Genomic DNA, 25,092 nt, shown 5'->3' on the forward strand with positions numbered 1-25,092 from the left:
TATGCCAACATCTTTTTTTTTTTTTTTCCGAGACAGATTCTCCCTTTGTCACCCAGGCTGGAGTGCAGTGGCTTGATCACGGCTCATTGCAGCCTCGACTTCCTGGGCTCAGGTGGTCCTCCCACCTCAGCATCCTGGGTAACTGGCATTACAGGCACATGCCACCATGCATGTATTTTTTTTAGAGATAGAATTTCACCACATTTCAGGCTGGCTTTGAACTCCTGGGCTCAAGTGATCTGCCCATTTCAGCCTCCAAAAATGCTGGGATTACAGGCATGAGCCACAATGCCTGGCCTGCAAATGTCTTTCTAATAAAAGTATGTGTATCTGTAGTGTGTGTGTGTGCGCACACGTGCGTGTGCGTGCTTGTGTGTGTGTGTGCATGCGTGTGTATGTGTGTGTGTGTGTATATGATATAGTGGGGGTGGGGCAGGAGATAGGAATTGCAGAGAAATACGAACAGTTAAACATAAAGAGAAACTGGAAATTTGAAAATATATGAAGTGTCTGACCCCAAGTTCAAGCTGAGAAGCTAGGCATCAATTTTATTTTTCCTTAGCCTGTTTTTAAAAAAGTATTTTTTCAAAGTTTGGTCCTTGAGCCACTTATCAGCATCATCTTATCCGGGAGGCCTTTCCTGTATGTCCCGTTGCTTGTTATCTCATCCACCATTCCTTGCTATCTGCTTTACCCTGCTTTACTATGTTTTTCATAGCTCTTATTACTTCCAAGCATTTTATATCTTTTTATTTATGTATTACAAGGCTTCATGAAAGGAGGTACTTTGTTTCTTTACCACTGCTATTTGTCACAACGAGTTTATTAAATGAACAATTGAATAATAAGTAAAAGGCTAACTTGGGATGTGATTGCATATTCAGATTTTTGGGTCCCAAGCTGGGCCTACAGAGTTAGAATTTCTGGTCATGGGACCCATTTAACTTACTTTTCTAGTGTTTCGTCGGTGTTCTAAAATTTTAGCAAGACTGAAAGTGCACACAATCTCAGTGCACTAAACACTGAAAATAAAGTGTAATGAGTAAATTTTTGAAATATCAGCTGGGCATGGTGGCTCATGCTTGCAATCCCAGCACTCTAGGAGGCCGAGACAGGCCGATCACTCGAGATCAGGAGTTCAAGACCAGCCTGGCCAGCATGAGGAAACCCTGTCTCTACTAAAAATACAAAATTAGCTGGGTGTGGTGGCGCGGACCTGTAATGCCAGTTACTCAGAAGGCTGAGGCAAGAGAATCACTTGAACCCAGGAGGTGGAGGTTGCAGTGAGTCGAGATGGTGCCACTGCACTCCAGCCTGGGTGACAGAGCGAAACTCTGTCTCAAATAAATAAGTAAATAAGTGTTTGAAAAATCAAAAAATGGCCATCTTCCTTTACATTCTTAAAGGAAAACATAAGTCTGTATCAAGGCATTAGAATATAATTATGCTGACTGTATATTTTAAGTCAACTGCATATTACTGGCCAACTGGAGATCACTATCTATTAAGACATAAAATTTGCTATAATGTAGGTTTATTATTTACAGAGGTAAAAGGGCCTTATTAAAGCCTTGTTTCGACTATGATGATGTCATGGTTGAGGATTCACTCCCAGGTCCTAAATAACATTCCGATACCAGCACGACAGCAGATTCACACAAGCACAGGCTTGCAGACTACCATAGCTTACCAAACAAGACCCAGGTAGAGCATTTCAAAAAGCTGCCAAATTGACACAGCTGGGGTGTAGTTTGGGAAATTTGTTCAAAACGCTAATCTTAGAAGTTAAAGGTGGAAAGAAAAAGTCTACATAAAAACCTTCCTTCGAAGGAGAAACTCTTATTTCCCTATAAACTTCATTACTAATAAAATAAGGGAGGAGAGCAATAAGAAACAAATAAGATTAAGGAAGCCAAATGGTTTTTAAATGAAATTATTTTTTCTCAGACTTTTCCACAAGGCGTCAGCAGCTCTGTAACCACCAAATTGTCAGAAATTAGCCTGGTTTTTTTTGGACAGTTTGAGAAGCCATTCCGTCGGCCTTATTTATTGTTTATTAAATTGATTTTACTTGATTTTTTGCAGACATAAATGAGATTCTTCTGAATGATGACCTATGCTGTTAAACCTTATAATAATGTCACTAGTCACTACTTCTGCCTCTCAGCTAGTCAGAAGGGCACACCCTATGGCTTTACCTTTGATCATCGCACAAAAAGAAGAGCCAAGACAGTGAAACCCAAGTGTAATCAAAGTTACATAAAAATTACTTAGTGAAGCCAGCCCCTGATCTGTTTAGCATGATTTTTACTAATTTTTTTATTTTTACCTCCGAGTAAAGTATTTGGTCTTTTTTTAAAAAGAAGGAAGAAGAGCAAAATAGATGGAGGGAAGAAGAGAGGGAAGGAAGAAAGAAGGAAAGAGGAGAAGAGAAAAATAAAGGAAGGAAGGAGGGAGAGAGAGCCTTCTCAAATTCAGAAAATAATATTATTTTTTCTATTATGAAGCATCATGGAAGAAAATAAGGCCAGTTGCTACTTAAAATTAACCATTGGGCTGAGGTTAAGAAATCGTATTCCATCTTTAAATTTTATACTCACTACGTGTTTGGCCTCAAAAAGTCACAAACTTATTGAGCTAAGATCTTACTTGTAAAATATATGAATTAGAGCTGAATGATATTATTGAAACATTCCAGCTTTAAAAACTATATGGCTCTTTGATTATTAATGTAACTGTCAGATTTGAAACACAAAGATAGAATGAGTATTTAGAAACATAAGCCACAGACTTAACAACCAGCTCTCAAAAACCTCTCCTCAGTATTTATAAAGAGAAATAAATTTTGAATAAAAAGATAATAATTGTGAAGTACAATTATTACTGATTATAATTCAATCTTCAATGTTTTACTGGAAAGAAGTTGAACAATATATGTTCTTAAGAACTTCCTTAAGTCAATAATCGAGTTTGAGAATTTTTAGCAGCTTGAGTATATTCACAGCCTAGATCTACATAGTACTTACAGGGCAGGGTTCACACATTTAAATGCTAAGGGATGAGGTATCAGGAGAGGTATAAGACAACAGGGAGTGGTAAGGCCTGGTACACTGAAAAACAGGATTGTTTAAGCTTTGCTCAGCTCTGGAAGAATTTTGCTGTGTGCCAAAGCAGAACTAGTCTTGTCAGACTTTCTAAGTTTTGGAAGAAAGGACAGAAATCAGCATATTAATGTTAAAACTCATAATGTTTAACACATGGGAGTTCATTCAAGCCTTCAAAGACATCACTGTGCAAACTAAACAAAACACACCTGTGAGTTTGGCCCCACTAGGGTTTCTGGAGTTTCCTTCCTCCCATTCAACTATCAGGTGAACTACAATTAGGTATTAATCCTTAATGACAGCTTCCTAATGACCTTGTTTAGCTATTTCAAGAGGATCCTTCCCTAAAGCATTCAGAATAGCCTTGAAACATGAAGACCACTTCAAGTGCTATGCAAAGTGAGGGAAATTTGGAGAGTAGATTCTTCTGAAGATTTCTCTGCTAAATACGTTGCACTCAACTGAAATCCAGATGTGCCAGCACTGAAGCTCCATCGCAGGCAAGGCCGATTCATTGACCCCAACTTCTGTCCACTCAAGTGCCCCGAGACTGCTGGTGATTTATCAGGTGAACTCCTTGCCAGTTGTAAGAGCTAATTCAATCTCATCCCCAGGGTGGTATAGGTACATTAAGAGTTGCAGCTTTTAGAGTAGTTAATCAGAAAAAAAAAAAAGAAGCCAAAGTGCTTGCTGAACATTTAACTGAAAATTTCTCATTTGTGCCTGATGGTTCTGAATTTTGTCAACTATTTCTTTGTATCCTTGTGACACGTTTCTTATTTGTCATGTTTTCTTTTAAGAAAGAATAATGTGAGGGAAATGAAATGTTCATTTGTTACTGGAAACTTACAGTGATGAGATGTGGTGCATAAGACATCATAAAATATCCCTCATTTCCATTTGCATTTGTCACTGCTCCAAATCATTCATGTATCTCTGTATCTGCATCTGCATCTAGCTTTGATTTATTCACATAATTGATGTAGAGTGACTTTTCCCAAAGACATGAATTATATTAAATTTTTGATTTGTTCATGTATTTGCTTTTGCATATCTTACTTTTAGATTTCTATAGCTCTTCGAACTCAGAGAACATTCACCACATCTATATTGGCCTAGTGAATGTTGAAAGAATGATTTTAATTATGCCACATATTTTTGCACTGTTCTTATCTACAAACAATTGTATAAGCTATGCCTTTTGAATATATTCATGTGCTGTGCCAAATAGTAGTAGTGCAAAATGCTAATGTTGATTTTAAAAGAATGACCTTTCCTTGTGTGTTTCTTTCCAGTGATCTGCTTATCTAAGACGGATAGTATTGATGGACTGCACTATCACAGTCTTAGACTTGCAGAAATGCCTTGGAGTTTTTTGTTTGACATTTCTTTGTCCCTTGGGTACTTTGCTCTGACTCTGTCATTTAGACTTTACTGTAAGGATAACCAATTAGTAGTTAAATGAGTTGAAGGAGTCTTTTTATGTACTCTGTTCAAATAACACTAAACTCACTGTCACATGAATAGGAGATATGAATTATTTCTTTACGCACTTTTAAAGCAAGCCCACACAGTAAATGATATTGTTCATAACCCCTGCCTTTATTGCTTTCTTCCCTACACTTAGGGACTTATTTTAAAGAAGAACTTGTAGATCCTCTATTCTGTATTCCAGTAGAAATAATGACTCAGTAGGAATAGGAAGATGTAGTTTTTTTTAATAAACATATAACAGAATGGTAGAATTAGTTTTGAAATCCATACTCTAAAGGAACAACAATGAGAATACTTGCTGGGAATTCGCCTCTTTAAGAAATAGCAAAGGACTGACAAGTTAACAAAATGCCCCGGTCTGTATCATTTATACATGGTACAGATATATATTGTGGACCTACTGTGTTCCAAACCCAAAGATTGAAGAAGTAAATTCTCACTTCCTGTCTTTGACATATTCAGAATTTGGAAATATTTGGGAAGCTAGAGGTCAATACTCACAATCTAACTCTTAGAATGAATGATCCTCGGTCTTTTAACAAAGGACATCTGACTAATAAAATAGTCTTAGAGTTGTAGGAGAAATGTGTCATTCTGGACAACAAAGACCTTCTGTCTCTTTCACAGTGGACTGTTTGCATAAAATACCAGCGTACTTAGTGAATTAGACATCTACAACACTGTGTAAACATTCCTTTCCAGTCATTGCTTCCTGGTCGGTCATAGAGACCACTTTGAAGTGCCTTTATTTTGAACACTAGGAAAGAGCTACAGGAGAGCCACAGCCCTCTGCAGTAGTAATTTTTGTAAATTTGCTAATAATGATGTTACATCACGTCACTGGGACATCAAACCTGTCTAATGTGCACTACTACTCCCACACTACTACTGCTAAGGCAACAACCATTTACTAGGCTTATTGGCCATGTGCCAAGTGCTGTGTTTATTTCTTATTTTCATAGGATATGTTATTTAATTAACGGGTAGCTAAGAGAGAGGGTTCCAGAGACAAACTGCTAAGGTTCACATTCTTGCTTCCATTATTTGCTAGCTGCATGAACTTAGCCAAATTTCTCAACATTTCTGTGTCTCAACTACCTTATCTATAAAATGGAAATACTTGCGTGATAGGTTTTTATATGATTAAATCAGAAGATACTGGTTAAGTGCTTAGAGCACAGACTAAATGTTCAATTTGCTATAACATTTCTATAATATCAGTCAATGAATATTTGCTATAATATTTTCATATCTCTTACTGATCACTGTAACTCAAATAATTGTGCTGTCTTATTATTCTTAGTTTGCAAGTGAAAAACTGAAGTTCACACTAACCTTTTAGTCAAAAAATGCACTACATTTCTGAGCTGAAATTCCAACACTGTTTGATCTGATTCTGCAGTTCCAATGAGGGATGATATGTAAAGAGAAGGGGTAGGACTGCACCTGAAATGTTTCTAGAATTCTATTCAAAGATCTGTGATCCTCATATTCATTCAAAACCTATGGGTGGGAGATGTGGGGAATGGATGGGAGATGTCAGAATTTGTATTTACAGTGAAGCAGAGAGTTTAATAAGGTGGAATTTCAAGGTTTTTAAAACTTGATGGTTTTTGTAAGGTGGGAGTGTAATGGAGAGTGAGGTAGTAAATTGGGATAAACAACCTAGGAGTCTCTGGGATGGGAGAGATTTCTCCTCAGTATTCAAATTCTGGAAACCTTTTGAACTTCCGTCAAAAATAACAAGCCGTCTAGTAAACAAACCGTCCCATGCACAGAGAAAGAAATGGATGGTTGGGGCTTTGAAGCCGGTGGTGGTTCTTAGTCTGTGTGGCTAACCCACTAGGGACAGATGGTATTTTTGGGGGCAGCTCTCAGAAGATTTGTAAAATATGGTGAGTTTAGTACCATGGCCAATTTTGTTGTACAGTATCTTCGGTTAAGCATGTATACCAAGAGAAAGATCCATCTTTCTTGCACTTTGAAGGATTTGGTAGCTTATTCAGGACTTGGTCCTATAGCTGTGGCAGCAACAAGAGTAGTCAGCTGAGCTTAAGCCTCTGTTCCTTTAGACCTACAAGTGGCTCTGATGGGGACCTGCAGTGATGCACCAGCGAGCGACAAATGGAGACATTTCTTTAACAAGGAAAGCGATACAATTTCTACATGGGAAGGATGCAGTGGAAGCAACCTGGTTAGAAGGGGGCTGGGGACTCATTTCGAAGGTCTGGCTGCACAACAGGCATCATGTTCTTACTTAGATTTAAGTTTCTTTGGAATTGATAAAAATTATGAGCAAATTGACTCCTTTCCTGAGGTACAAGTTTGCTCTACGGCTGCTCTTTCTCTTCTGTGAAAACATGAAGCTCCAGTTTTGGTGCTAGCAACAACAGGATAGAGGCTTACTTTGCAATATGTCTGATAGTGATTGTGTGGTTTTCCTGCATCAAAGGGTTAAAGCTGAAATAAAACTTGCATTTCATTTTGAGCAAATAAAGCAAGAGCAAATGGCATTGTCCTGAGAAATGTTAGCACACTGTAAATTCTTAAATTTATTGTGGTTGAGAATGGATGCTCTCCAGATTAGCAAGGCAGCACTTCCAAAGTTCAGTGGAGGGCACTTTAAGATGCAATTATTTACACTTCATGTTGTGATACTACAACAATAGTTAATAAGAGCTGGAGAGATTTCCTAATTATCTGAGGGTGCAGGAAATCATTTCACCCTCCCCTTACTTGAAATGCTAGGAATCAAGTCTGCAGGAAGCTGGCTGATCACAAATCATGTGTCAGCACCTCCATAACATTTACCTGCATAATATGTCCTTATTATTTTTTATGTTGATGAATCTATATTGATAAATCTTGCATTTATCTGTTTTTTCCAGTATGTATTTCCTATTTCACAGTAGTAGGGACCCTACGCTCTATTTACTTTGTGCTCTTTCACAGTACACCATAGGATTTAAATAAATGCCTATTGAAAAATTCAACAAATAAGCCATGCCATTTTTGTTAAGCAGCTTTACTTGGCAGCAAGACCTCTGTTCAAAATTATGCTAAGATGAAGAGTCTCACCATCATTTCCCTGGTGACCTGTGGGCACAGAATTTAATGAGAATTTGTTTCCTTGCCCTCATAGCAACTTCCTCTGCATAAGATCCTAATTAACCACCATAAGGTGATTTAGGCCTTGGGGATGGGGTGGAATTATTCATTTTCCTCTATTTTACATTTATATTTTACTTCATAATACTGCATTCACTTCCTTTGAAATGTTAGTATTAAGAAGTTTTCTAGTAGCTGTTCTCTTAAAATTACGAGGATTTTTGATTTTATGTTATTTTATTAGTCAAAAACTAAAACCAAAAGCAAAATCTGTAAAATTCCTTTTTTGAGGATGTAAAATCACCTTATACATTATATCTCATTATCTTTACCGATTTTAAAATTAACACCTAATTAAACCGTGTGTGTATTTCAAACGTGAGGCTAGGTTCTCATTGATGCTCTCCACTAAACTGTTGCATGAAGCTCAAGAAAAATGTGAAAGATTATACAGTTTTTGGGCAACAAATATTCTCCCTAAGACTCAAGATGTGTTTTCTTAAGAAAATAGATTTAAAATGTGAAGTATTTCCAAAATATAACGTAAAGCAAATTAAGCAGCATTTTCTTGAAGGAGAAAATGTAACAATTACCATAGAAATGCATTTGCCTTGATATCGTCATTTTTAGCAATGAGTTTGATCAGCTTTGTGTTGATGATCAATTCTAAAATGATTCTTTCCTATGAAAAACCATGCTTTGGTTTCGTTTCACAGCTGCTAATTTATTTACTTCACATTTGTTGTCATTATCGCATTTTCTATTTATTCTTGCTTCAAATGTGTTTTGCCCCAACACATGTTCAATAGATACAATCCTTTACATAAAAATGAAAGTAGATTTCTAAAACTCTGTAGTATATTTACATCAAACTGTGAGTAAAATAATTTGAAATAATAAAGTGTTTTAGATATTATGGCAGTGATGAAGAAAATGTATTGAAAATGATGACTAGGCCAGGCACAGTGTCTCACTCCTATAATCCCAGCACTTTGGGAGGCTGAGATGGGCAGATTATTTGAGGTCACGAGTTTGAGAGCAGTCTGGCCAACATGGTGAAATCCTGTCTCTACTAAAAAATACAAAAATTACCCAGGCACAGTGGTGGGCACCTGTAATCCCAGCTACTTGGAAGGCTGAGGCAGGAGAATCACTTGAACCTGGGAGGCAGAGGCTGCAGTGAGCTGAGATTGCACCACTGCAGTCCAGCCTGGGTGACAGAGCAGGACCCCATCTCAAAAAAATAAAATAAACTAAAATAATGACTAGCTTATGCTCTCAGTACACATTTTGGATTAGATTTCCTACTTCAGTTAATACAGGTTTCTTCTTTCCCTCAATATTATTGCACATGCCATAAATATATCTTGCAAAATTGAATAAGAATTCACTTTGAGGCAGCTATACATCTTACAGTCTTGTCAGCATACAGAAAACAATTAATAAAGAAACTTCGGAATTATTTAGATTTGAATTCAAATCCTGAGTTCAATTATTAGGAGTTAGGTTTAAGAAATAATTCACTCTACCTCTCTTCCAGTATTCGAGAATATAGGGTTAAAGGCAGAGCTGAATCAGATGGCGAAATATTGGCTTTGTTTATACTTCCCTAGTAATTATGAATGTTAAAGGGTGTTGAGTGGGATTTTGTATTTTGTTGTCGCTGTTGTTACTCTCAAATTGGTAACTAGAGTTCACAGCTGCATGCAGAGATCAGCCTCGTATACCATTTACTAAAGAGAGAAGTAAGAAATTATGGTCAGAATCCTTTCTCAGGAGCTTCTTAAGAGTTGAAAGAAAAAACTCAATTTCCCCAACCATCAACCAGCTGCTCGGCTTGTGCACAAAAAGTTTTGGAGGCAAGAAGGAGGAGAGTAGCTCTTTGAAATGTTCTAGCATTGTGGAATGTGCATCATTTATAATCAGATGGGATTCCTTCTATAGCGCTTTTCTCATCTCAAGTCAAGTGAAGGGCTCCAACTTAATCATTTGTACAGACTGGTGCACGTGAAAGAAGGAGACTTGCAAATGTTCCCTGTTTAGTTAACTGAATCAGTAATGAACTTCCGAATCTGTTTCTGTGCCAATGTTGGGCAGATAGGAGAAAAATGGAGAGAGATGGTAGGGAGGGTCAGTGGAGCACCTACATTCTCACCTTTCGGCCCAGGTGGGGTACATGAATGTTCTGTAGATAAAAAAGACTCTCTCTATACATATATGAGATGGAGTTCTGCTCTTGCGGCCCAGGCTGCAGTGCAATGGTATGATTTTGGCTCAGTGCAACCTCTGCCTCCTGGGTTCAAGCGATTCTCCTGCCTCAGCCTCCCAAGTAGCTGGGATTACAGGCATGCGCCACTATGCCCAGCTAATTTTGTCTTTTTAGTAGAGACGGGGTTTCACCATGTTGGTCACGCTGGTCTCAAACTCCTGACCTCAAGTGATCCATCTGCCCTGGCCTCCCAAAGTGCAGGGATTACAAGCATGAGCCACCACACCCAGCCAAAATAGACGCAGTATTAAGCAGCTGGGCTTGAGCTGTTGCTGGTACCTCATCTAAGGGGGTTGGTAGCAGGGTACAGTGACAAAAGCAGCAAGAGGCAGTGAGATCTCCAGGAAGCTGGAGGAAGGTGGGATGAAGGTGGAAGTACCTGAGATCTGTGCAGAACCTGACCCAGCAGAGGGGCCAGGCTAGAAGAGATGTGATAATTCCAAGGTGCTAAAGAGGAAGGGGGAATAAAAAAAAGAGAAAACACTCTTTTATTTTCATTTCAGCTCCTTCCAGCCATAGTTCTGGCCAGAAATGGGGGGAAGGGGGAAACATTTTGAATCAAACTGAGTTTTAGTGACAGAAGGTGACTTGAGATTTATGGAAGAATCAAATGCATAAAGGCATGGGAAAGGAGAATTTGGCAAAAAATAGTGTGGAAAACCGTGTTTGAAGAAAAAAATGGAAATATTTCAGGCTAATGAGGGTCTTTGATAAACTAGTTACAGCTGGATTAGAGAACTCTATGAGGCTTCACATGTTATTTTCCCTGAATTTAAACCCTGGGACTCAATATTATTTCTAACCAATCATAGGTAGAGAGGTTGAAAGGGAGACTACAGAGACCTGATTGGTGTTTCTACCACCTGGACCTGGAAGCACTGTCATTGACAGATGCCAGGTGTAGCCGGAAAGGGCAGGGGATCCGGGTGCACAAGAATGAGCCTTGCCTTGTTTTTGAAGTTTCCGTTGAACCAAGCTGATTAGACATCTACCTGTTGTTCTAGTTACTGTTACTGCATAAAAAATTACCCAAAATTTGGTGGCCAAAAACAATAATTTATTTTGCTCACGATATTGTGGATTAAGAATATAGAGAGGGCAGTTCTTGCTAAAAGTTTTAAATGCAATTGCAGTCAAGGTGTTAGCTGGGGCTGCAGTTATATGAAGGTTCACCTGGGCTGGCTGCTCACCACAGCTTTCCCACATGGCTCGTAGTGGACGTTTGCTGCCAACTGGGAGCTCAGCTGGAGCTGTGGACTTGAGGGTGCACACATGTGTGACCTCTCCATCACAGCAGTCCCAGGGTAGTTGAACTTCAGGCATGACTGCTGGCTTTTTCAGAGCAAGCATCTTAACAGAACCAAGAGGAAGTAGAAAGCTTTGTTTGATCACACCTTAGAATAATCGGTTACAAGTACATCATTAAGACCAGCCTGAATTCAAGGAGAGAGGTATAAGCCTCATCTCTCAATGGGAAGTTGTCAAAGAGTTTGTGGACATGTTTTAAATCTATCACCCTATGAAAAGCCAAAAATACTGCTCCAATCAAAAAAAAAAATCTTATATTTTGGCCAAAGTTCCATTTTCTAAGGATTGTGGGGAGGGGGAAGGAAAGTTTTTGTGAACTCGGGCAAGTCATTTTAACTCGCTGATTTTCAGTTTTCTCTTACCAAAATGAAAGCAAAAATGCCTACTTTATTGTGCTGTTGTTTAATGGGGTGAGGTTGGTGGCTCATGCCTGTAGTTCCAGGTACTCAGGAGGCTGAGGCAGGAGGATTGCTTGAGCCCAGCAGTTGGAGACTGCAGTGAGCTGTGATTACACCACTGCACTCCAGCCTGGGCAATAGAGTGAGACCCTGTCTCAAAAAAATCATTGCACTTTTGTAAATTTAAATGAAAAGACAGTGTCTAATACATAGTAGCTCTTATTATTTATTCATATTACATGAGGTATCCAAAGAGAATTTCTCGCAAGATATAATGAAGAAGATTTGTATATTGGAAGCTTTCATTTATGGTTGGAGAAAAACTGCTAAAGATTTGTAATTTTGAATGAACATTGGCATAAATAGAAAGCCAGCGTGCAGAGCAGAGAAGGCTGATATTTTTATGCTAAGCTGTAGAAATCAGGAAATGTGTGATAAGGTTATCTGACAAATAGATTCAGAGAAGCCACAGAGAGAGGAAGGGGAAATCAAAGTGAACATTGATGAATGTGGGTGAGGATATTGTGTGTTGGGGAAGCATCTTAGTTCTTCCGTTTAATACACATGTGATGTTTGAAGCACTCTTGTGAGAAGTCATCTTTCATGTTAAGTGGAGATCATGTATTTGTAACATTTCTATTTGGTAGTCATATCTCTAGCTATTAAAAATCACATTGTGATAAAATACTCTTTTGATACGTGCTGACTGTAAAATCATATGGTAGACATTTTCTGCAATGTAGCATGATTTAATAGAATTGGGAAAATAATGTTTTTATATTTCTATTATAAATAACATTCATATAGATAATCTTACCAGTTGCTATCAATACAGGGAATTCTTGTTTCAATTAATTAGTTAAAATTTTCATTGTTTTTATGCTTTACTGTAATATTGCTACTGTTATTTGAAACACATTACATTTGTATAAGCACATGTAGCAATGCCAAAAATATTGGGGTGCCTACTCTGTGCAGGGGTTTACATTAGTTGTTGTAGTTGTTGTTTTGTTTTATTATTACCTTGTGTTTTGTCATATTTGCAGGCATGCTATTGCCTTCTTCCAACTCTTAAGTATAGTGACAAACATATTTCCAATTCATAATTTTGTGTTTTCTGTATTCCTGTCATTATGGTATACTTTGTTGTTTTTGCATAGATTTTATAGTCTTTTTCCAGGTTTTAGCTTTGGTAATAGAAATACTTCTATTTCATCAATTTCAAGTCTACTTTCAGAAATATTTCAGGAAGGCAAACTGCATTCTTAACAACAGACTATGTTTTCGTTCTTTGGAAATGGGAAGATAAATAAGACCCATATTCTGTCCTCAGGTAGCTAATAGAGTACACTAGTGTATTAGCCTATTAGCCATGGCATTTTCAATTGCAAGAAATCTAAGGCCAAATGGAATTTTAGATCTTACAATTAGAAATACTGTAGAGTTGTTCACATTATGAAAAATAAGTTACAGGATTAGGGAAGAGTTTATGTTCAAATAGTTCAAAGCAGCAATGGACGTATTTTGTATTGTAAATTCCAAAGATGATCATAAAGTTGACTGCTTGGCACTTGCTCCCAGATGGATTCATCCTTTTATTCATTCAGTCTTTCATTCATCCAATACTTACTGAACTCCCATATTTGCCAGGCATTTGGTGCTAGGGATAGAGAGGTGAATAAGACCAAGTTTTGCCCTTATGAGAGCAACAGTCTAATCCAGGGAGATGACAGACAGCAAACTCAATGAAGAGATAATGAAGGGCCACCTAGTGATCGCTCCTATTAAGCTGGTATAAGTTGGCTTAAACTAGATAATGAAAGAAGGTCTTTCTGAAGCAGTGCCTTTGAACCTGAGATTTGACTGACATCTCTGTGAAGATCTGGGAAAGTCTTCAGGTGGAGGGTACAGCAGGTGTAAGACCCTAGGAAAGTGGGAGCTTGGTAGTATTTCACAAACAGTGAGGAGGTGGGAGTAAATTCAGCACTTTATGAAGTTTTGTGCATTGTTCAGTGTTGTTGGCATCAGTGAGTGTGCAATAGCTAGAAACAGGTCAATAAATTATTCATGATCAAAATGAATTTGCTGTTTCTCTGGCCACATTATTGCACCCTTGGGAAGAGATTAGTTTGCCCCACCTGGGCCAAAGGAGAGTTCTTTACCCAAGAACCTGAATCAATATGTTTTAGTTTAGCTATGTTTTTCCACAAGCTCTTAAGCGCTTTAATTCCATAAAGACAATTATCACTCCTAGACTTAATCATTTTTCTCTTAGCCTCTGTTTTATCTTCTTTAATCTTATTCAAGACTTGTTTCCTCCAGTCCCTTATTGTTTTGCCATTAAGCCTTATCAATATTTGCTTGGAGCTATGTTTAATATGTTCACATTCTTTTTCTATTCTCTCTCATTTTTTCTGTGCAAGGACAAATGTAAATGTCATGAAATTATCAGAATCTTGACTTTTGATGTCACATTTATGTTTTCTATCATAATGACTTCTTTTAAAGATTAAGGGTATATATCTCTTATGAATGCTTCTTATTTTTAAGTTATAATGTTTCTGCCTTTTAAATTAGAGGTGGTAGGATGGTAATATGCCTATGTTAAGTTTACTTTTCTACTAGATGTGTTTCCTAACTGCTCCAACCTACTCTTGCCTATACTGTAATGTTCCATGCTGTAACCAGATAATTCTTTCTGAAATACAAATTTGACCACACCATAATTTTGCCTAAAATGTGTTGATGATTTCACATTCTTTTTGGGTAAAGATCAGCTCCTTACATGGCCTACAAAGCCTCAATGAAATAGACTCAGCAGCAGGGAGGCTCCTCTCTGACCAAATCCCTTCTCACTTCACCGGTTTCCATTCACTGACGTTTTCCTCCTTAGTTTCTGTTCTCCATGCCAGTCTGAAAACAGAGAATTTGCATGTACTCATTTGTCGTGTTCACTACATTTTTTCCCTCCTTGACTAACTAACCTATACATCCTCCCAAATCTCAGTTCAATGATCACTTCATGACAGTCACCATCTCTGGATAGATTGTTAAAAGCAGATCTAGAGAGAGTACCACATGCAATTTCTGGTCACCCTAAAACATTATACATGCACACACAGTGCATACACACACAGTGCATACACACATATACCCCACACACATTCCAGGTAATATTCAGAAATCTTACTATTTTAATAGGAATGTGTTTGCTTAAGTTGAACCATGCTCAAAAAAAAAACATTCCAAATTATTAGGCTGACTAAAGCTGTCTTTAAACAGCAGAATACATATACCCACTGTTCAGATGAGCTAAATGGGGAAATAACTGCTTTTCAAGGTTATTAACCCACAATATTCTAATCTCAGATGCTGTACTAGAACAGTCTGGCACAATTATTGTTTGGTTTAATTTTTTACTCTAGTGAGCTGTAGGCTGACACATTACCAATAGCTTCTTTTCATTGTAAGCAGCAACAGTGTGATGCTCAAAGTGTAAATAGGATAATTTTTACCATTTTCAGGAGCATCTAAGTCATCTACAATTGGATAACTTTTTTCCACAATTTGTGAAATACAGGTATATCTGTCAAAACGGATGCACAATTTTCTCTCTGTTTCTTTTATCTGTATAATGACTTACCCAATTCCTAGTGTGTAAGAAACATTATTGATGTCTTATTGAATCCTGATGCTTTCTGTATATACTACTGTGATCTTGGTGGCATCTTCATTTATTATTCTAGTGGACGCATATAGCTTACCGTCAGCATTTTTATGAGACAAGAAGCAATATCTCTCTTTTCTAAGTAAGCATTTAGACAGTAAATTCTGTTAGCATGGATAGCAGTGTGGTCCTACTCATCACTGCAACTTCGTAGCCTAGCATGGCACCAGCACACAGTTGAAACTTCATTCTTGAAACAGCCTGTGGGTTAGGGATATTCTACCTATTTACTAGTCATGAAACTGCCCCTTAAAGGAATGGGTGAGTGATTGCCCACGTGTACACAGCTGCTAAGTGGTAGGGGTCAGGCTCTTAGTCGCAGTGTGGCTCATTATCTAGCATCTGCTAACATGTTCTGAAGGCATTTTGCTACTTTAAAATAATTTATTTATTCAAACTTCATATTTACTGGTCAGATTTCCATTGTCAGACTGAGAAAATAAATCACTCATTTGCAGGACAGTAGCAAACATCTTACTTGCATTACAGCTGTGTATGGGTTCTTTTAAACTTCATAATATTCTTTTCTTATTCCTCTTGCTATATATTGATGGCAACCGTAGGCCTAGGTTTACCACATCTCTATAGAACAAAGCCATATCTTATGAATTGTTTTAGGTGCTATCTGGACTGACACAGTTTTGTTATCCATAGCAAAATATTTACTGCTTTGTTGCAGAGAAAGCTAGCACATGGTTTTCATGACATCATAGGCAGGGAAGAGTAGACATGTAGGGTCCATATGTTTGGTCTTTTTTCCAAGAGTCTAACTTCATATATTCATGAGAATTTGGAATGAGGAATTCAATAAACTTGTTATTGTTCTATAATGAGAAATCTTTATTTGCTGAAAACAAAGCCTATTACTGTGTTCTAAAGAATAGATCTCAGTCTGAAAAGAATGCTTGTGCAAAGATAAACTTACATAAAAAAAACTTGTATAAAATTTAAATATTATTAGCAATCATGATTAAGGATATTATTAATTGTATATATATACTATGTGCCAAACAATTGGCTAAGTAGTTTATATTTTATCTTATTTAATCCTTAAAACCCTTTTAACACATGAAAAAACTTAGAACTTCAATGTTTAAGAAGGTAATTTTTGTTCTAAAAACTAATAATTAGAAGAGTTGGGGTTAAAGATACGTTGAACTCTAAAGTCTAAATTATTATTGTTTATATTATTCTTTTAAAAATTAAGATAGATATTATATATTCATTGTCATGATTACTTTTATAATATATTTTTCTGACCTGTCTAAAATGCTGTGAAGGTAAAGATCATTATGTCTGTTTAATTCACCACTATATTAAAAGTATTATATTGTACCACCAATCATATTGTATATGATTTGTGTCCATTGTAGATACTCAATAAAATATATCAAATGAATCAACTTGAGCTTTGAAGGTTGGGATTGTCACAACATTAAGAGTGTTATAACCTTTCTTCTCAGATATTTTTGGGGAGTTGGAGATAGGAAACTGCAGAGTTTAGCCTGTTTGGAAGAAAGCTGGTGTTTTATAGTTTGCAGCATGATTGGAATCCAGTGACTCAATTGCCTTTGACCATGAGGTTTCAATAAGAGGCAAGAAGAACTTCAGTTCCAAGGAAAATCTCCTGATTAAAAGAGTCGTACACTGATCTCAAAAAGACTTCAGTGGCAGCATGGCATGGAGTTCAAGAGTATGGGCTCTGGCGCTGGGCGCGGTGGCTCACACCTGTAATCCCAGCACTTTGGGAGGCCGAGGGGGGGCGGATCACAAGGTCAGGAGATCGAGACCGTCCTGGCTAACACGGTGAAATCCCTTCTCTACTAAAAATACAAAAAATTAGCTGGGCATGGTGGCCGGCACCTGTAGTCCCAGCTACTCAGGAGGCTGAGGCAGGAGAATAGCGTGAACCTGGAAGTCGGAGGTTGCAGAGAGCCGAGATCATGCCACTGCACTCCAGCCTGGGTGAAAGAGCAAGACTCCGTCTCCTAAAAAAAAAAAAAAAAAAAAAAAAAGAGTATGGGCTCTGGGCCAGATTATCCGGGTTCCATTCTAAAGTACTCCACTTATTAGCTGGTGACTTTTCAAATGACTTCTCTATACCCAAATGATCTCATCTGAAAATTGGAGATAATGATTGTACCTGCCTCATAGGATTATTATTATTAAGATTAAATGAATTACTGATAAAATACTTAGAACAGTGCCTGATACACAATATGTATTATGTAGTGTTTGTTACATGAGTATTCATTCTAAAAAGTCATTTAAAATATAAAGTAAATGCTTCTAGATTTTTTAAAAAAAATATTATGCATCTGCTTGAAAACTAAAGGATATTATTTGATAAAGTGTTAAGATGTTCTCAGTGCTAGAATTATATAATAGTAGCCACATCCTGGAACCATAAAGGCATTCTTAAGGAAGTTTATATTTAAAAAAGCAAAATAAAGAGCCAGGAATGAGTAACTAGTGCACAGACTGTGAAACCAGAGGATAATATTCTATATCTGTAAATACACATAACATTAAAATCCTTAACTTGACAACTGGCAGAAGAACACAGCATTGAATCTTGTATATTTTCATTTTCTCTTTCTCTTCTCTACCACATTCATTTCCATGTTACTTTTATCCTTTTCAGAATGACCAATTGCTTACATTTTAAACTATAATCACTGTACTTGGGATTTATTTCTGTTACCTTATACTGGAAAAAAATGCAAAAAAAGGGCATTCAGACTTACGTGTCATTTTTATATTGGGAATTCAAGGAAAATAAATATTTTCGTGAATTTATTTCTAAGTGTTACATTTGCTTATTTTGTCTTTTCCATATTTCCCCCTGTCTTTGGCATGACATTTGGAATTGTTATTGGAAAGAGAATCAACTCAGAAATCAGGAAAGTTAGCCAGTGACACATTCCTTTATTACATGATGCAAATATTTTGCTTTGCTCTTTTAACATTTTTCTTTTCCATAACAAGAAGTTTTACAGCTACATTTCACAGATTTTACGTATCTGCATCTAACAGAAACATAAAATGTAGTTTGCATTTAGGTATTTGTATTTTATTTTACTAGGCAGGAATGTGGAGTGTGTTTGTGAGCTTGTGCATATGAGCTGGAAGGAAGTGTGGTTGCCCAGTACTTCCTCAACTCATGACTGAAACTTTGTTCCAGTTCAAGAAGGAAATAAAGAGCCCTTCAAAATATAATACTGAATACTTTATTCATCTGCTCTATAGAAATCAGGCCAGGAAGCAAATTAAAATTACAGGAATATCCAAAACAGAATTATTTTGCTTGCTGTCTGTGTATTTGACCACTGCCTTTTATGATTTTAACCTTTCCAGACATTCTCTTTGGGGCGGGTTTTCCTTGTGGCCCATAGGAGATCCCACTGAAATCATTTACTAGTTGTTCCAGATTTCCCCACAATCCCCATTGCGCTAAGTGGCGACTAATGTGGGAGCTGTCATGTTTGGAAAATACCATGATGCCATGAGTTAATTTCATACCTGTCACAAGATCTTGCATGCGATCCCAGGGGACCAGTGGTATGTCACACACTACTGCAAGCGTTCGTTAGTACCTCTCAAAGCAATGACCCATGGCCAAGAGATCTTGTTGCAACATATGGCAGCACCTGTCACCAGGCTTCATGACTGGCATAAAATTAACCTGTTTTCCTGTTTGATGCGCTGCTTTTTTTGCATTATCCATAAAAAGGATGAGAATAAATTGTATTTGGAAACAATTTACTGTTCCTTTCAAGAAGTATAATGGTAGACTTGGGATACTGGACATAAGGAATAGACAGTGTCCTTGTAGGAGTACACACACTGCTATTCAGTAAAGGTGGAATTTTATGAATTTCTGAATGGCAGTCTGCAAATCTCACACAGGAAGCAACGTTTTAGTTTCTGAACTCTGTCAAACTTAGACATAGAGCAAGAAACGACATTATCGTGAGCCACATTGTGGAAGAAAAATCCAGGAAGCATGAGTTTCAGATGTGAGTTTGCCCTTGCCTTTCCAATGGTTTCAAGCGACCTTGAGCTTCCTCTCTCTTCTCTCTATATTTCTCATGCTCAGATCTTAGTATTCTAATGGGGACACACGAAAAAGGGACCCACAGAAAAACAAGATTCAGAATGATGCCGAATATTCAGTGTCTTAGAAAAATAGATTAATGGGATTTAGTCTTTAAGTCTTAAAACTGCAATTTAGCAGTTGTTTTTAAGGATAAAGACAAAGAATATAGTCCACCATTTATATATGGCTTTCTACCTCAGAGAAATAGTAAAAGTTTTTTGATCAAATGATTTCTCAATGGAGAAAGTATCTGGTTTCTTGCATCATTTTTCTTTTCTTTTCTTTTGTTTTTTGGATCTTCTTATATATCTTTTTGCAGAGCCTTAAGCTTCTTAAAATATTTATTTTAATCGAGGGGGGAGCTGTTTTCTATAGCTAGCCTTTTTCCTTCTTCTTAAGGTAAATGCTTCTTAGATTCTGTGAGTTTTAAAATTCATATACAGCAAAGAACAAAGATAAATTTAGCAGTCTTTTCCCTTTATCTCACTACCAAGTCTAGGGAACAAATGGTGCTGTTCTTCCACAATCTGGACTGGTTGCTCTGAATTCTGGAGTAATCAATTTTTCCTGGCATTTCTTAAATGGTCTTTTTTATTCACTGAATCTCCTTTGAAAGTATAAACATTAGTCCTTGTTCTGTGGTTTTGGAAATTGATGACTGCTATTCTCAAAGGATAGTATAGTTGGAATGATTGAAGGAGCAGAGCAAAAAGCTGAATTGAAACAATGGAGGGAGGAAAGATAGTACCAGAGACAATGAGAGAAGTGGGCAGTGATTGGGAGGGAATCCGAAGTAGGGATTGGGGACTTAAAGGCTGCTTAGACTTGATTAATAAATGCTGTAAAAATGAAATGCTGAGACAAGGGATAAAATTGCACTTGAGAAGTCACTTGAAAATGTGTTAATGCCTTTACTTGGCAAGCATTTATTTTTTCATCCTGGGTATAAAACCACTGTAGGAAAATGTAGATCATTTTTTCACATTGAGTATTTTTTAACTGCTGGTTATGGTTATGTTGTCCTAAAATCAGGTTTCTATTATCCGAAAAGAAAATAAAAAGAAATAAATATAGGTGTGTAAAGATAAGTATTTTGGAGGCATGGATCTTCAGGTGAAGTGTCATGTAATATCTTTGCTAAGTCGGGATAAAAATAAAATTTAAAACTGAAATTCATATTTAAGAAGTTCTTAGTAGAGTCTAGGCATTTTTTTTTTAGTGTATGTAACAGTGATGAAAATTTTGTATCTAAAAGAATGAGGGATTTTGCAAGGGATTTTCAGGAGACTGTGGCACTGTCATGGATGGTAGCTATACCATTTTCTAACAAAATATGTCAAGAAAATTGAACATCAGTCTTCTTACTAGAAAAGACAATCTGTGGCAAATTATTTTATTAATAACAGCAAACTGAGGAGCCACAAAATAATTTAGATAAGAATTAAAGTGCTGAATAATTTAGATAAGAATTAAAGTGCTGAAACAATTTTATTACTGGTAAAGCTGAATTCAGAACTGCTTCTGGTAATTTTACTATATCAAGCAGGCCCTGAGAAAGACAACCTGGAACTGTTTAAAGGGAGATGTTCAACGATGGTCACAAGATGCAGGACTCAAGAGCTTCCACCATTAGAAACTATCACCTTTACTACCACCAACTAAATACCTTTTTCTCTGAGAAGGAGTCAGTGAAGGGTAGAGATGAAATAGGAAAAATTTGGTTGGTTGGGTGGGTAGTAAGTTTAATCATTACTCTTCTTTAATGAGTAATAGAGTGGAAATAACTTTCCTCTCTGGTTTTAAAAGTTAACTAATAGTAAGTGTCTTTGTTAAAACACATAGACACACACACACACACACACACACACAGACACACACACACAACAACTGTTTGCTACAGGATTTCTAACTAATGATATCACATTTTCTAACCCAGTAATTCCCAACTGGGGTAATTTTTTCCCCTAGGGGACATCTGACAATGTCTAGATACATTTTTTGGTAGTAATGACTTGTATTACTGGTTTCTCAAGGGTAGAGACCACTGACTCTCCTAAATTCTCCGACAACACCCAGCATATCTCCCCACAACAAGGAATTATTCAGTTGGAAATTTCAAGGGCCGTCAGGTTGATAAGCCCTGTAATTGCTTGAAGTAACTTAATCTCCCTAGTAATTGTGCCGTATCTCATAGTTATTCCTTCTTCCACTACTACTCCCCACAAATTTGCCTACAAACTTGAGAATTTACATAACTCCAGGAGTACAATAGAAAGGGACCTCACATCCAAGTGCTTGGGTACTGTGCTATCCTCTGGTTCCTTATTTGCCTTCACCACTATGATTTACTATTGGTAAAGTTGTGGTCATGTTGGTTCTCCTGGACTACCAGAGCCCAGAAATCTTCTCTTGTTGATGGTTCACCTCTGTCTTAAAGTCTATTTTGTCTAATGTTAATATAACTACCCCAGATTTGTTTTATTTTTCCAATCTGCACCTTTTTTTTTTTTTTTTTTTTGAGACAAAGTCCCACTCTGTCGCCCAGGCTGGAATGCAGTGGCACAATCTCAGCTTACTGCAACCTCTGCCTCCTGGGTTCAAGCGATTCTCATGCCTCAGCCCCCCAAGTAGCTGGGATTACAGGCACATGCCACCATGACTGGCTAATTTTTTGTATTTTTAGTAGAGACGGGGTTTCACCATGTTGGCCAGGCTGGTCATGAACTCCTGGCCTCAAGTGATCTGCTTGCCTTGGCCTCCCAAAGTGCTGGGATTACAGGCATGAGCCACCATGCCCAGCCTATTTCTTTTTCCTATATTTTTGCTTTTGCTTTGTAAATACCTTTGAACCTACAGTTTATCTCTTCTAGATAGGACATAATCATATCATTTCAAAAACTATTCTGCTAATCCTTACTTTTTATTAGTATTTAATTCATTTATGTCTTATATAATTACTGATAAGGTAGAATTGATGCCTGGTGTTTCTGTGTCTTTGCTTTTTTATTCCTTCATATCTGCCTTGTTTTTCATTAAATAAATATTGTCTGGCATGCCATTTTATTACCTTGTTTCTTTTGTTGTATCTTTAGAACTATTTTCTTAGTATCTGTTCTGGGGAATACAATTAGCATTTTACTAAAATAATCTAGATCAGATAAAAATTAACTTAATTTAATAGCATACAGAAACTTTGCTCTAATATGTACCTGTTACTTCTTTCCTCCTTGGCTGTTATTGTCATACAAATTACACTTTTATACTGTGTAAGCCCATTAACATGGTATTATAATTCTTGATTTATGTAGTTGTCTTTTAATTGGATAGAAGAAAAGAGTTACAAAAATATTTTAATACTTTCTTTTGTATTTTCCTTTACTAGTGTTCTTTATTTATTTGTATAGATTGAGGTTAACATCTAGCGTTCTTTCATTTTAGCTTGAAGGATCCTTAACATTTTTGGCAGTGCAGGACTGCTGGTAAGAAATTATCTCAGTTTCCGTTTATCCAAGAATGTCTTATTATTATTTTTGTAATTTTCAAAGAATAGTTTTGCTGTATATAGAATTCTTGGTTGACTGTTTGTGACTGGTTGACTGTCTTTCTCCTTCAGCACATTGAATATGTCATCCCACTGAAAAATGTGAATGGCTTCACAAATTTGCGTGTCATCTTTGCCCAAGGACCATAGTAACCTTCCCTGTATCATTCAAGTTTTAGATGTGTCACCAAAGCAAGCACTCTGGATCCTTCCATACTGCAATAGAAATGAGGGAGACTTGGGGGAACTTACTATTTCTCTCCATATAAATCCTGCCTTTGCCACTTTTTATCTGTTTTCTGGACTATACTGTATAGAATGCAGGGTCTTTCTAAGAAAACAAAATACTTTGATTTTGTGTCCAGGGATCCAAGTAAAAGCCCTGCTTTTGGGGCATCTGGTGGTTTTCTAACAGCTCCTGCTCTGATTCTTCCCTTGTATTCCAGTTTTCTGCCTAATCACATGCAGAACCATTCCATTCACATAGTGAATACCTCTCTCACTTGACACAGGGATCCTCATTTATGGGAAAGAAACACAAACCTTTCATTTGAAAAAGATATTATGTTTGCTTTATGCAGTACATAAATAAAACTTGATGATCACTTTCTCATAGCCATTCTCTTCACGAATATCATTAGCATTCAATGCAAAAATTAGCCTGCAGTCTTCCCCTAATGTTTGCATGTATCTTTTTTGTGATCCAACATTTTGCTATTAAATAGAATGAATTATGTGGAGACATGATTAGATAATACCAAGAGTATAAGTTTCCTGAGATTAGCAATCATACATGGTTTATTTTAGTTCTTCGTAGAATGTTGTGACTACTATCTTTCTATTTATGTACACATATATCTATGATTATGTACACATAATCATATGATTATGATAATAGATATATGATTATGTACACATATATCTATTCATCCATCCTTTTATTCATTAGTCTAGCCAGTCAACTATCTATTCATCTATCTGTCTGTCTATCTGTCTCTAACGTATCTTTTTCTTCACAGGAATTCAATTTGATGTTAGCATATGATAGTTGTCTAATAAATACATGTTAAATTAAATTCATATGAGGAGTACAGACTCTAGTGTAAACTATTGGCATTACTGAAATTTGGGGCTTGATCATTCATTTTGTGGGTAACTACCCCATGGGTACATACATTGGATGTTTAGCACCATCATCCCTGGCATCTCAGTATAAGCCAGTATTATTCTCCCAATTGTAACAACCAAAAATGTCTTCAGATAACATAAAAACATCTGTGGGGGAAAATCCCTCTCCTCCACCCCAGTTGAGAACAGCTGGTATAAAAGCATCCTTTCCTTCTTTTATCATAGTATGTATGATTAAAATAAATGTTAACAATGACTAATAGTAGGGAATTTATCAGATGAATGAATGCATTTACATATGTATTTTCCAGATAGTCACACTCTCCCTCACTGATTCATCCACCCATTTATTATTCAACAAACACTTACTATGTACCAATTATCCACTAAGTACTTTGTCAGGTAGTGGGGATACATTAGTGAAATGTAAGTTTCTGCCCAGATGGGGCTTACAGACTTTTGTTGGAACTAGATAAAACTGAACACACAACTAAACAAAAGATATTACTAATAAGTGTTTTGTTTACAATAAGGCAGGAAGTTATAAGGGAAAGACAGGGGGGCTGCATTAGATTAGTGGACAAGGAAGGACTTTCTGAGGTGACATTTAAGGTGAGAATTGAATAATAAGAGGAAAACAAACAAAGATGTGAATAATTTATTCATTAATTTTACTTATTTATTATAGCACATGAGGTTTATGTTAGAAGTGCAAAAGGATGATCATTTGGTGGCATATCAACTTGCTTCTCTACCCATATTTGTGAAAAACACCAGATTGTTTGTGTGGAAACCACTGGGAACTGTTCCAAACCGTGTGAGAAGTCTGACATTTTTTATTGAGGGAGCATAGCCCTACCAATGTAAAGGCGTTGTTTTATGACAATGCCGTGAAAACTGGTAAGATATTGAAAAG

At 36.8% G+C, this 25,092-nt stretch overlaps 1 protein-coding gene and 1 non-coding gene across 12 annotated transcripts in view; one reads left to right on the top strand and one right to left on the bottom strand.

Annotated features, from left to right (window-relative positions):
- Positions 1-25,092, top strand: part of CHL1 (cell adhesion molecule L1 like) — a 209,574-nt gene that overhangs the window by 62,314 nt on the left and 122,168 nt on the right. The gene's annotated exons all lie outside the window — the stretch shown is intronic.
- Positions 23,145-23,248, bottom strand: LOC115934149 (U6 spliceosomal RNA). The gene has a single exon (XR_004069984.1). It is a non-coding gene; the product is annotated as a U6 spliceosomal RNA (small nuclear RNA).

Source organism: Gorilla gorilla, chromosome 2 (assembly GCF_029281585.2).
Source record: "Gorilla gorilla gorilla isolate KB3781 chromosome 2, NHGRI_mGorGor1-v2.1_pri, whole genome shotgun sequence".
Lineage (NCBI taxonomy): Eukaryota > Metazoa > Chordata > Mammalia > Primates > Hominidae > Gorilla > Gorilla gorilla.